This window comes from Phalacrocorax carbo, chromosome 4 (genome assembly GCF_963921805.1).
Source record: "Phalacrocorax carbo chromosome 4, bPhaCar2.1, whole genome shotgun sequence".
NCBI classification, from domain to species: domain Eukaryota; kingdom Metazoa; phylum Chordata; class Aves; order Suliformes; family Phalacrocoracidae; genus Phalacrocorax; species Phalacrocorax carbo.
This window is the reverse complement of record NC_087516.1, coordinates 65161447-65174389: the sequence shown is the minus strand read 5'-3', so window position 1 is coordinate 65174389 and position 12943 is coordinate 65161447.

Sequence of the window (12943 nt, the reverse complement as noted above, 5' to 3'; positions counted from 1 at the left end):
CAGCGCCCACCCGCGTGGGTGCACCCCTCGCTGCAGACCCCCCACACACACCCCGAGCCCCTCCGCACCGTGCCCTACCGAAAAGCCACCAAAAAAAAACCACCCAAAACCAAAATTTAAAATTTAAAAGTAATAGTCATGTTTGACTGCCCGTGCCTGCTGATCCATCTGCGGCATTGCTCATGTTATTATTTTTCAGCGGCGGCGGGCTGCGAGGACAACCAAACGAAAAAAAAGGAGAGTGATACGCAGGGCAACCCTAAACACTATTCAGTGGAAAGGGAAAGACCAAACTTATTCAACACCTCCCCTGTTGGAGCCCTCTGTCTCTTCCACTCTGCCAGAAAAGATCTCCAAATAAATAGAAATACACACATCTATCTATCTATCTATCTATCTATCTATCTATCTATCTATCTATCTATCTATCTATCTATCTATCTATCTATCTATCTATCTATCTTTTTTAAAAAATTATTATTATTATTATTTTACAGATAACTGGGACTTCTGGTGGTTGTTAGCACCAGTGCTCTTCCACTGTAGAGAAATAGTCCCCCTAGTGTGCCGTTGTTGAAGGGAGCGCCGCGATGCTGCTATTCATCAAGGTATATTGCATTAAAAAGTTACAAAGCAGCAGTTACAGCTTTTTAACAGGGAATTTGCAGAAATAACAGGAAAAAGAAAGGTGAAAGGTCAGAGGCATTAGAATCAGCGCATCAGTTTCACCGTAAATCTTTTCACAACAATCTCCATTAATTCTTGAAGCATTATGACAGATAAAGCACTATGAAGTACTAAAAGAAAGATTGTCAAAGCACAAGGTAGTTTGCCAAAAACATTTGAAAAAAGAAAAACAGCGCATGTTGGCCTTTATCAATGTCAAAAGCGCACAAACCTTTGCATCCAAACCATCCTCACGTACGTTTCTGTACGTCACCATTTCGGCTGCCTCAGTGGGGCTATTGGAAAGAGTTCAAAAGTGGTCTGGTGCATGCAGCTGGTAAGCATGAACTCAAATTGTACTGCTAGGTTTCGGCCTCTAGCTGTGTTTCAGTATAGGTCTTTTGTTTAAACCACTAATGACAGAGTTTAAGAACCTCAACATTTGAGATTATCCAAGTGTCAGGTAAGACCACAAAATTTTCCACTTTCCTTTAGGAACCTGGAGACAATTTAATATCATCAGAGCAAGAACAGAGTGTGAACTCACTAAGAATGCCATTGCCATTAGGGTGTTGCAGCATGAGCCAATGGTTCATTTAAATCCCATTAGTTAACCTGTGTCTTGAGGGCTAATCAAAGAAAGCCAGGGTCTCTATGGAGGCACCAACCAAACAAGTCATCTGGTCCAAACTGTCCCTGAGATCAACTTTCAAAACATTATATTTGTATTTTAAAACACGCTGAAGGCAGCGTTACCCTGGAGTCCAGCATTAGCTTTCATATATTTGTCATATAATCTTTTTCTTGAAAAGAAATTTTCTTGAAAATAGCTATCCAGAGACAAATTTTGTGCATGGGTTCCATCCCTGCCGTAAAACAATAAATCATCGGTTAGGGAAAAGGAGTTAATGTCAAGAATAGCAATAAATAATAAGTAATAAAAACTGCCTTTTATACCATACCTTGTTGTTGAGCTTAATCACAAGCCCCAACACTGGACGTAAAAATGTTTTATTGGATTGTTGAATTGAGGAATATAGCAAAGAAAGATTTCCAAATGACTAGTTAAGATGTTGTCTGATGGACTGCTCCCTTTCTAGTCGTGACGGTGGGTTTCCTTTTCTGCTCCCAACCATTTGAGCTCCCCATTCACAGTTCCACTGGCGCTTTCGCTAATCATCTCACGAGAGGGCTGCACATAGCTGTACCTCTCTTCCCAAGTAAGGGAACAGCTAGCAAAACCAAGAATGTTAATACCGTGGATTTCTGTGCATAAACAGCAATGCTCCGCAGTTCATAATTTAGGTATCCTGTATTAGCGTAGACCAAAGCAATTAAAACACTAACGAAATGCATAAACAGCACAATATTTAGGTTTGACTCTCAACATCTGCATGTTTACAGCTGTAAAACTGTCTATGAAGAGAGCTTAGTGGGCACAACTGAAATAATTATGCCGGCCAGTTTCTCCATGCAGAAAAATCCTTTCACCCAGCTAAATTAGGCTAGGGCATAATCTCCCGAAATTAGGATAAAAGTCACAAAGACCTCTGTCAAGAATGAATGTTTCAGCTAGTTTGCCTGCTACGGTTTTGTTCTGGAAGTTTAAACAACATTAAGCATGCTCCATTTTGAAATTCTCCTGCAACATGCCTTGTGCTTGGAAGTACCGAATACCCCCGGGGTAGCCTCTGCTTGCGGGACTGCTGTAACCCTACGTCAGATCCCGACCACCCTCTTCCCTCACTTTGTCCCCGCAGGTTATTTCTGTACAAGCGTGCTGTTACTCAGGAAGCCCAGAGGATAAAGGTCCTTTGAGCTCAATTAATTGCACTACGGAGGTCTTTTGTGTTTCTGTACAAGGCCAGTCCTGGAGGAAAAAGGATTTTCTTTGCCTTGCCAGCATATCAGCGATGGCCTAAAAAGCTGCAGAGGTCCCATTGTGCCCACTAGGACCAATCTCGCTCTTTCGCTTTGCAGTCAATGCTCGTGAGGAACTGCCACCTTATTTTTCGTACGAGGTTCCCTTGCTTTAGACACTCTTTTTCTTTTCTTACTGCTAGTAAAAAACCAAAATCAACAGCCCTCAGCTGTTTTGCAGCCAGTTGGGTTACTGAGGGATTTCTTCCCCCATTTTTGAAAAGGAGCATGCAGTTGGCAGCTGCTGGGGGCCAGGGAGAGGATGTGTCCAGCAGAGCAGCTAGAGAAGGGAGATCAGAAGACATCGATCCATCCTTGCTGCCGACAGTGCCCAAACCACTTCAGGGCCAGCTACTGCACCGTTGCACGTGTTGCTGTTTCTGAATCCCACATAGCTGTTGTTGTCCAAAACAGTACCCGTTTTGTGATCGGATACCATAACCAACTACGCAGTACACTGAATAAAATGCACTTCGACTGGCAAGGTGACCCCGTGCCCTGCTATGTGATGACTACACCCATGGTCACGGTGCCTGTGCCGCCTTGCGGCTCGTTGAGCTGGAGTTCAGGCTCCTCTGAGAGTGGTTTTGTCTCAGTTACCACCTTCCTTCCACAAAGCACATGCAAGATGCCTTGATTCCTCCATCGACGCTGTGTTCTTTCACAAGTACATTCCGAAGTGTTTTAAATGGTTTATCCAAAATTTTGGAGTAGACGATGTATCTCGCTAGATAAAGTAGGTCATGTGGAAATCCGTTTGCCTCTGGTTTGCCTCCAAGCTGCCTTGACAAAGGAAACAGGAGCTGATAGAAGAGGAGATTAAATTCATATGGGTTTGTTTATAAAAATATAAATTACACTAATTTCTCATGCAAATAGCTTAGAAATTTTGGACTCACATAATAAGACACTGCTCGCTACAGCTCCTGACTTTGTATTATAGTACGAAAACTGATGCATTCCTCTCTAGTTTGACGTTGCAGTCAGCTGTGACCCCTGATAGTGATCCTTAAACCCTTCTATGCCCTCTTCTTACATCTGAAAACAAAATTTGTGCTTCATTATGAAACAAGAGACACTCTAACAAAAAAAAAATCTGATCAAATAATAAAAAATAATTTAATAAAAAAATCTTGCATGTCAGACTATATCCCAAAACATCTTTAGATATTTACGCAACAAGGAATTGGGCCAAAAAGAAAGATTCCTTTAAGCTTGAAAATACCTGAATTTAGACATTTGTTTTCATCTCCGATATTTCCCTTTTGATTTCAGAAATATTCCCAGGTAAATTTAATCTACAGAGTTATTTTGGTTAGTTTGTGCATGACATTATCTACTGTTTCCTTCGGATTGTATAAGTATTGATCTCATCAATACTTTAAATATCTGAAGGGTGGGTGTCAAGAGGATGGGGCCGGACTCTTTCTTTCCTGTGAGGGTGCCAGAGCAGCGGCACAGGCTGCCCAGGGAGGGTGTGGAGTCCCTTCCCTGGAGACATTCAAACCCCACCTGGATGCGCTCCTGTGCCCCCTGCTCTGGGTGTGCCTGCTCAAGCAGGGGGGTTGGATGAGATGATCTCCAGAGGTCCCTTCCAACCCCTGCCATTCTGTGATTCTGTCATTCTGTGGTTGTCGTTATTTGGATTATTTGGCAAAGTGATTGAGGAAAGTAATACAAACCAGACATAATTAAATGAGGTGACTGTATGTCCACACAATTTAGGGTTGTTTACTGGTGGTTAAGCTACCTCTTGTCTCTTTTCTATTATTCCTTTTCATATTGAGGTAGGCAAATAAAGGCAAGGGTATACTGCAGAACACATACAGAGAAGGACCAGTTTTCAGTTCTGCATTGGTGTAATACACTGAGATTTCCTTTGTGATTTCTGTAGGAAAATCTCCTTCCCACTTCTGGAATGGAAATTCACTGGTAAATGTTTGTCCTCTGTTTTTTTCCAGGGGGTCAGTTGACTACCTTACTACATGCAAGGGAATTTCCCTTTTCTTTCTAGACTAGACAAGGAAGAAGGAGCAGGCTGGCTGGTTGGCCAGCCATGCGGAAACTTCCTCACATCTATGCTGTTCAAAAATTAATCAGTGAGATTTTCCCTCCATGAGGACGATACCTTTGCACCTATCCTCGTGTACTGAAAATGTGTGGACTTTTTCTATCGCAGGAAGCATTTTACAAGTTCAGCATAATGAAAACTTAATAGTTCAGAGATGTTTGGTTTGGTCTTGTAATTGAAGTAAGAATTACTGTAGAGATGGCCATGTTTCCAGGAAAAAAATTAATACATGGTCATATAAGAGACCATATACTCCAGTGCTATGCATAGCCAAGAAAGCACCACCAAAACCATTTGGTTGAGCATGGTTTGTCCTCCAAAGACACAAGGTGGAAGGTGTTTTGAAGACCTCTCAGAAGATAAATTTATTGCAATGCAGAATACTGGGAGGCAAGTAAAGGCAAATATGAGGATGTTGCAGGCTGGTGGTTTCTGTTACAACACAAAAAAAGCAAGCTTGTATCAGAGAATATTTTTGTTACAGAGCCTTCTCCTACAATACAATAATTTCAATAATTCAGCTTACAATGCAAGTATAACAATGTTATGTCAACTAGATAGTCTGCTTTTTCTTGCCTTTCTTTGTTCGATTCTCCATGCTTAAGCAGTTCCTTGCAACTGGTAATTTGAAAATAAAGTAGGGAAATCAAAAGATTACCTAGCAGTATCTGAAGAAAGAAGGAAAAATGTCTGAATGCCAAGCAGGGTTAAGATGTGTTTAACTGAAGCTCCCCTTAACAGAATAATCCAAGAACTATGCTGCAGTACTCCCAAATTTAAATTATTAAAATAATCTTAATCAAGAATTAAAGTCACCAGATGTCTTGGAATATTTTTGATACCCAATGGGAACGTAAAGTCAAAACCAGGGAAATTAGGCAGTTAAAAAAAAAGACACTTTTGCGGAGAGGTCCGTCTAATGCATGAACAAGTGGCTCTGAACATTGCAAAAGAAGGACTTACCACCACAAGACAGAGATGAGGGCAAGAAGGTGCCTTTCTAACATGTTCTCAGACTACAGGGTGACACATCAGGGCCCAAACTCACATTGTTTGGGGCCTGGTACTTTGCAGAGAAAATAGCACCACTACAAATTAGCTTCTCTGGAGGCTTCAGGATACCTCCATCAGAAATGCTTTGTGTTCATTCTAAGCGGTTGCTTTTCAGACAGCCACATTTACTTATCTTTTATCTTAGGAGAAGGATAAGAAATGCAAGCCTTTCACAACATTAATACTTTCTGCTGGAGTAAGGGCAGTTTCAGGGATAGTCCTGACACTTGCCTGCAGCCTCAGCCAAAGGAGAGTCCTACTACATTAAGCCAACTGCAATGCAAGCCATCTAGGCTGGGATTCATCTCACTGTAGTCCCCTACAGTGTGGCGGTTTGCATATGCGCTACTCATCTACACCTCTTTTATATCTTTATACGCCTATATCAATAGCAGGGATAGGAGGTCTAATGAATTTACACATTGGATTAGAACATCTGAGAGCCAGAATCAAACACTTTGCACTGAAGCCAGGACAGTCTGTCCAGGCAGACCACACAGGAGAGATGTAGTCTTTCTGTAGGTTTTTATAAAACCCTTAGTGCTTTGAGACTTCCAGAGCCCAAAGCTAAGGAGACGTAAATGTGTTTCTACCATTATTATTATTATGTTGTCAATCTCTACCATAATTCTTAAGATCACTACAGCATTAAAAACCTCCAAAATACGAAGCAGGAAGGTATGCTACTTTTCTGCCTTTCCAAACAGGGGAACATGAATTTCTTTCTTTGCAAGATTTTCATTATTTTATTTTGTTTTATTTTAAGAGTTTTCACACCAGACTTTGACTCCGTCAGACGAATCTTTTTCATAGATCTGAACTCTTTCAGGCTCAATCTGATCTTTTCTGGCAAGAATTATTCTCTCGTCAGGAGTGCACCGGAGTGGAGTAAAGCAGACTGCCTCAGCTAAGTGAGTGGAACACAAGCTATTGCCTGAGCTTCAATTACATCTTCCAAACATTTCTGTACTCCTCAATCCAGAAAGAAAAAAATCAGTTTGTAGCTGGCAGGCTAGAGGACATGCCACTGCCAGGGGAAGAGAAACGCCTGGCCCCAAGGTCACACAGTGTCCAAGACAACATAAAAACATGTAAGAGAAACAGGATGGCAGAAGGACAGTGGAGTCACAGCTGCTTTTTTTGGGATGTCGCAGGCCAAGTCCAGAAAAAAGGAGAGGAAGGGACAACTACATGTAGTTTTACAAGTAGCATCAATGATCATGTTTACAGTTTACAGAGATTGTTCCTTTTTTCTTGCATTACTTCCAGTACTTCTGGAGGACTATCAGAGTTGTCAGTCATACACAATGAGATTAATCTGAGGGACAGTGGAGAGAAAAGTTCGAGACAGCTATGGACTCATTTTTGCCAACACTGCAAATTTCAGATGAAATCCAAAGAGCTCAGTAAAAATCACTAAGATAAAAACTTTTTCCTTCTTCTCCTTGCCACAGAATAAAACTCTCTGACATTTTACAGTGGAGCAAGAGTGTTAAGAGGCTTTGTTCCTCCTGCAGCTCCTCGGTCATGTAACAAAAATGCTACACTCCCCTTGCTTCTTCCAGACACAAACAAATATTTTAATTTAAAAAAACTCCAAAGTTGGGAAAAAAATATTTCTAAATTACAGGTGAATAGATATAATGTTCTACTCATATTTAAAAGCAAAAATTTAATTCTCTGCTATCTCTGTCCTTCCACCTGCCGCTGTCTCCTTGAGGGTAACAATATCTCAGTTCACTGCTTAGGCCATCACCTTGTCCACAAGGTCATCCAGGGTGTCAAGAAATAAAGCTGTCACTTACTTGGTCAGCCACGCAACTCCAATACTGATATGTGAATAGTCACCATGAACAACTCACTAGCAAGCCACAGTTTGAAAAAAAACATTAATTAAACTGTTCACAGGAAACTTACAATCAGGTGAAAGAGCATAATTTGACCCCAAAATAAATATTTTCCACTTATTGATTTGTCTACCTCTGCTGGAGACTATTACATCGTATTTTAAAGGATTTAATGTCACCATTTTTTCTAGAGTATAAATCTTGTGCTCTTCTGTAAGCTGTCCATAGTTACTGTGGGCTTTCACAGACAGATATCTCTTTGTGGTTTTTGAGATGTAAGCTTTTAGTAAAGGATTTGGTATTTCAGGAACGAAATATTTATTTTTATAGATTCATTTTTATGGCATAGCTATTATGGCATAATCTTGAGTCAGTTGTTTCATTTGCTGCATGCTGAAATCTTCCAGAACAGTAACCGTTGCAGGCAGGCAGGCAGTCACAGGCATTCCTGCCATTCAGTATCTATTACACAAATACTATAGGAAAAAGGCATTCTGCTGAGGCTCATCCTAGGGCCGTTGGTGGAGGCCTTAGGTATCATTAAGGTGTTTCGTGACATGCACTGAACATTTCACAAAGTGTTCCTCTGGTGTTTTTTCTTCCTGAGGAAAAAATAAGAGTTTGGACTTAAAAAAGCAATTCCAATCATCATTTTGCCAAGTAGTGATTAACAGGTTTTTTTTTAAAGGGTAGCACCTACTAGAATTCTCTTCAAAAATGTTAGTGTTAGGTTTTTTTAATACTTCTTCTTCTTCCCAGTGTTTTTAGATTGCTTGAAAGCTTCCTCTGGGTGTTCCTGTCCCTCTGGAAGCTGGGTGTGTTGGCAGTGTTTCCTTTATATGTGGAAGTAATCAGTGATCCAAAGAAAATCCTCACAGAAAACAGAGAGAATGATGCAAACAGAAAAACATGGGGTAAACTGTGGTTAACTCACCTCCTCAAAGTGTGGGAAGACGGAGGAACTGGGGGGGCTGCTGTGACATGATCAAAATGGCACAACCCAGCAGCTCAAGACTGGCTCATAGATAGCCAGTGTTTTTAGCCAGGCGTACGGCAAGTCAACCCTTCCCATGCCAGGTTCTACATCCCTAGCAGAGACTGCCAGCAAATAAAAGCGGGTAATGTGGCCAGACATTATTGAATTACTTCTTTGGTTTAATCACATTTCCTCCAATGTGCTGCTGCTCCGCACTTTAGGAAGGAGAGGAGGAATAAATAGCTCTTTTTGACATGTTAGCTCCCCAAAAGGGAGAAGCTTACCCATAAAGGAGAACAGCTCACCAACAACCCCATATGCAATATATGGTACTGAACATAAAGATTTAAGACCAGCACTGCACTCTACCCAGCGGGTAACTTCACAGACAGTGTGTCTGTTTGTCTGGCAAAGCACTGACTTTTTTTTTTCTTCAGAGAGTGCGTTGCTGAAGAAAACTCACTGTTATGCTTGTTGCTTCTTAATATTCCTAATGTGTTAATTTCCTAATTTCTGCCTTACTGTTTCTAATGTGTGAATTTTCTATATAGAGGCAGCACAAAGTTTTTCAGTAATGTAGACAAACTCAAGTTTTGCCTTCTCACAGGCAAGGACAAAAATTATAGACTGTCTTCATCCTCAGGAGCAGCAACCTCCATTATAGCAGGAAAGCTAAACTGCGTGCCCGGAACAAGGGTGGCTGGGAAGGCTCAGTGGGAAGTTTCAGGAGGTTGAGAAACATCACTGTGGATGGGAAGGGACTCTCTCCCCTGGCTAAGAACTTTTCCTATCTCATTGGAGGGACTGAAACCCAAGGTAGAGGTTGAGGGAAGCAAAACCCCAGTGCACTGATCAGGCCATCACCTTGTCCAAAAAGTCGAGGACATCCAGCATGGTAAGAAGGAAAACTGTTTCGTACTTGATCAGCCACACAATTCCAGCACTGAGTGTTGGAGAGGGTGTGTGACAGCATGCTCATGACCCTGTCAAGAGGCCATGCCTTGCCAGGGGTGTGAAATGAATGCGGCACCTCAGCTCGCTCCCCTCTGGAGAGGAAGAGAGGTTTTGCTGTTCGTCACACAACTTCACTCTCTTAGTGTGGGAAAGAGCTGTTTTGAGCTGTGGGAGGACAGCAGGAGGCTGCAGGGGCCAGACACATAGCCAAGAGCTGAAAAAAGAGGCAGTGGCATTGGAGCCAGGCGTATGGAGATGGAGGGTAATGACCCGTCTATCACCATCCTGTTGTCCCAAGCAACCGCCTGTGCGCAATCAGCTCGCTCTGTGAAAGCTGTCCTGCCCCTCACGTTTTAACCTGTTGTGAGCCTTTGCATGAGAATAACGTGTCTGTTATTACATGTATGTAATACCGCAGTCTTCTAGTATGTACCATCTCAGTTACAGGAGGAAGACCTGAGTCTGCAACATTAAATTCTGTGCTAATCCTTGGCCCACAGACAGCAAATTAGAACTAATCAAGCGCTGTGCTCAAAAAGGCAGGAAGTCAGAGACTTCTTTCTCCAAACAGCTTGGGTAGTGAGAGAGGACAGGTAACACAAAATAACCCCGCAAGCCTTCAAACTTTTGGGCACCTACAGACTTCAAGAGAATATAAGAATTCTCTATTTTTTTTTCTTTTCTTCTTTTTTTGGCAGTGAGCCCACGACTTTTGCTCCACAGTACCAAGACTCTTCCAGGAAATGAGTAGCTTTGGTGTGCCTTTCCCAACACTCACAGTCTCCCTTCCCGGTGTGCTGCGGAATGATGGCACCTGGTCACATGTAATAGTACCTTCTCTCTCTTCGTGGCCCAGCTGTTGGTGAGTTTATGGTAGTAAAAAATGAGGTGCTTAATCCCATTTGGGAAGTGCTCAGTGCACCTAATTGAGCAAAGTCAGATACAGTAATAGTGATAATAAGCTAAAGTCTAATTTGTTACACGCATGTGCAGGCTTGATAAAGACCTATCTATGAGCTAACCAAAGGTTAAAAGTGACTTGAAGTCACTTCACATGGCAAAGTGAGGAGAAGTATCATAACCTCAGCTGTATTTTATGACCACTTTTATGTCTGTCAGTGACTATACATCTCCATCTCTGTGGAGGAAATCAGGCTCCTTACTGCCAAACAACAAAATTTGTGCCACCACATTTTGTTCAATAAAGGTTCCACTTTCAAGATGTTGTTCTGTTCTGGGTATACAGTTAACCTCTTTCAGTGTAACACAGTATCTTAGTTCAATATAGCACGTAATATACAGTTTTTACCTTTGAAAATTATCTAGCTTCTACACTAAAATTTCCTGGCTGAAAATTGCAAAGCAGACAAACCATTTATAGTTCATATTTTCTTACAAATGTATAATTACAGGCTCCCATAAAACAGGTTTATGAAATGTGAACTGTTCCTGACTAGTAATGTTGAAGTTGTTACAATGGCTTATTTCCATTAGTTGCAACATCCTGTAATCTTAGTAAGAACACAGTGACTTAAATATCGAATAAAAACAGGGCATGAAAGCATGAAAGGAACCGATTTAAGGGTCTATTGATATTAATGGGCAACAGTGATTTTACTTTAATTTTATTCTGTAGCAATCCAGATACACCATTCACAAAACCACACTGCAGGCAAGTAAGGAAGACGTATTTACTAGAGGACAAGCGGATGATGTTATTAGTCAAGCAAAGACAAACACAAAATGAAAACCCAAAATGAAAAGTAAGGATGAGGGAAAGTGAACAGAGCTGTAAGCTGAAGGAAGGTACAGTGCCTGTTGGCAGTTTTTTGTCTTAGATTGTAAATTTTTTGAGGCAGGGAGTGTCTTTCTGCCCTGTGTTGAGATCTAACTCCAGGACTTCTCAGGCATTAAGGCCAGTTTCATTCCTCCCAGGGGGGCAGGAGGGGTGTTAGGATAAAGAGCTGTGGGGCAGAGTCCTGGGGGCTTGTACTCACTACACCTCCTGGCAGGCACAGGATTGGGGGACCATGTCAGATGCTCTTCTGCTTCAACTCCTTTCTGACTCACAGCAGGAATTTAGTGTGACAGCCGTGCTCATTATGGTGTTACAGAGGTCTGGTAGCAAGAAAATACACCATAAAGCCATGTCTGTTTTGCATCCAGATCAGCTTCTTGCCACAAGCAACTGCCAAGTTTTCCCATGCCTGCTCTCACACTGCCCGTGTTAGTCCAGCTCAGTAGAGAGTCGGTCCTTGTTGCTACAAGCATGCAAACAATAATCAGTAACAACATGGCCTCTGTTTTTGAAATGCTTAGAACAGCAATGTTTTGGGAAAACCCTCAGCCAACATGTAAAAATAAGACCTAGTGCTACAGGTCGGCTTTGTTGACTTTAAGAGTGTTACTGAATCTTGTATTTGACCTTTCGAAACCTAATAAAAGATTTACTCTAGCACACAGATACATGCTGCTCTGTCACACTTCTCCAGATGGGGAGACTTCAACTGGTATAAGGCGAGCTATTTCGGGGGAGCACGCTGTGCCTTGCAGGACTGGGGCACTGAATATGTGTGTAACAAACAGCATGCACACAGGCCCAGTTGTACCAGTGGCAGATGCTCACTTGTGCCAGCTTTGTATTTGCATAAGCAACCGAAAGAGATGTGCTTGCAAATATACATGTTTATTCTACTTAACACACTGTGAAAAGCCCAAATGCAAGGGGACATTATGATTCTGAAGTTAAAACACTAAAAAGTTCATGTGCAACTATAAATCTGCTCTTACATGACCATACATCTGTCCTGCTGTTTGCACAAAGCCGCTGTCAAAATCTCAGCATAAAAACCAGAAATGCCCTGCAAGTTGCTGAAGCTCGTGAGAACTGAAGTAATTTTGCACTATACTAAATCGAGGGAGGGAAGTGAGTGACATGTTCTTCAAAGCTGCATGAAAACAAAATGTAAATTTAAGTAAGAGACCATATCACGGTGCAAAGTTAGTATTTGGTTTAAGAAAGTTGTAACTCAGTGTTTAAAAAATGCGATTTCCTAAGTTTCTCTGAGGGAAAAGAGCAAAATGAGAATCATGCTGTATTTGCTGTTTCCTCGTCAAAGTGCGCAGACAGCACCAGAGATGGGGAAGTGAAATTGCTTGGGGTAGATGGATCATACATTCAAGATATTGTAGAACATGGCTGAAATGTCTCGGATCGCTGTCATCCACTCAGACTCCTAGTTGCTGCATGCTCTACCTGAGTCTATTTTGAGGATTTAGACAGACTCTGTGTGGTGGCGCAGGCCTCATCCTAGTGCTTTTTATGGGGATGCATTTTATCCCAGTTGCATAACTGTCAACAGCTGCAGTCCATAATAAATGTCGTATATGACAGTTGTTAAGTGGACCTTTCTCTCTTGCTGCAATGTAACTGGCATGGAAAAGGTGGAAAACACG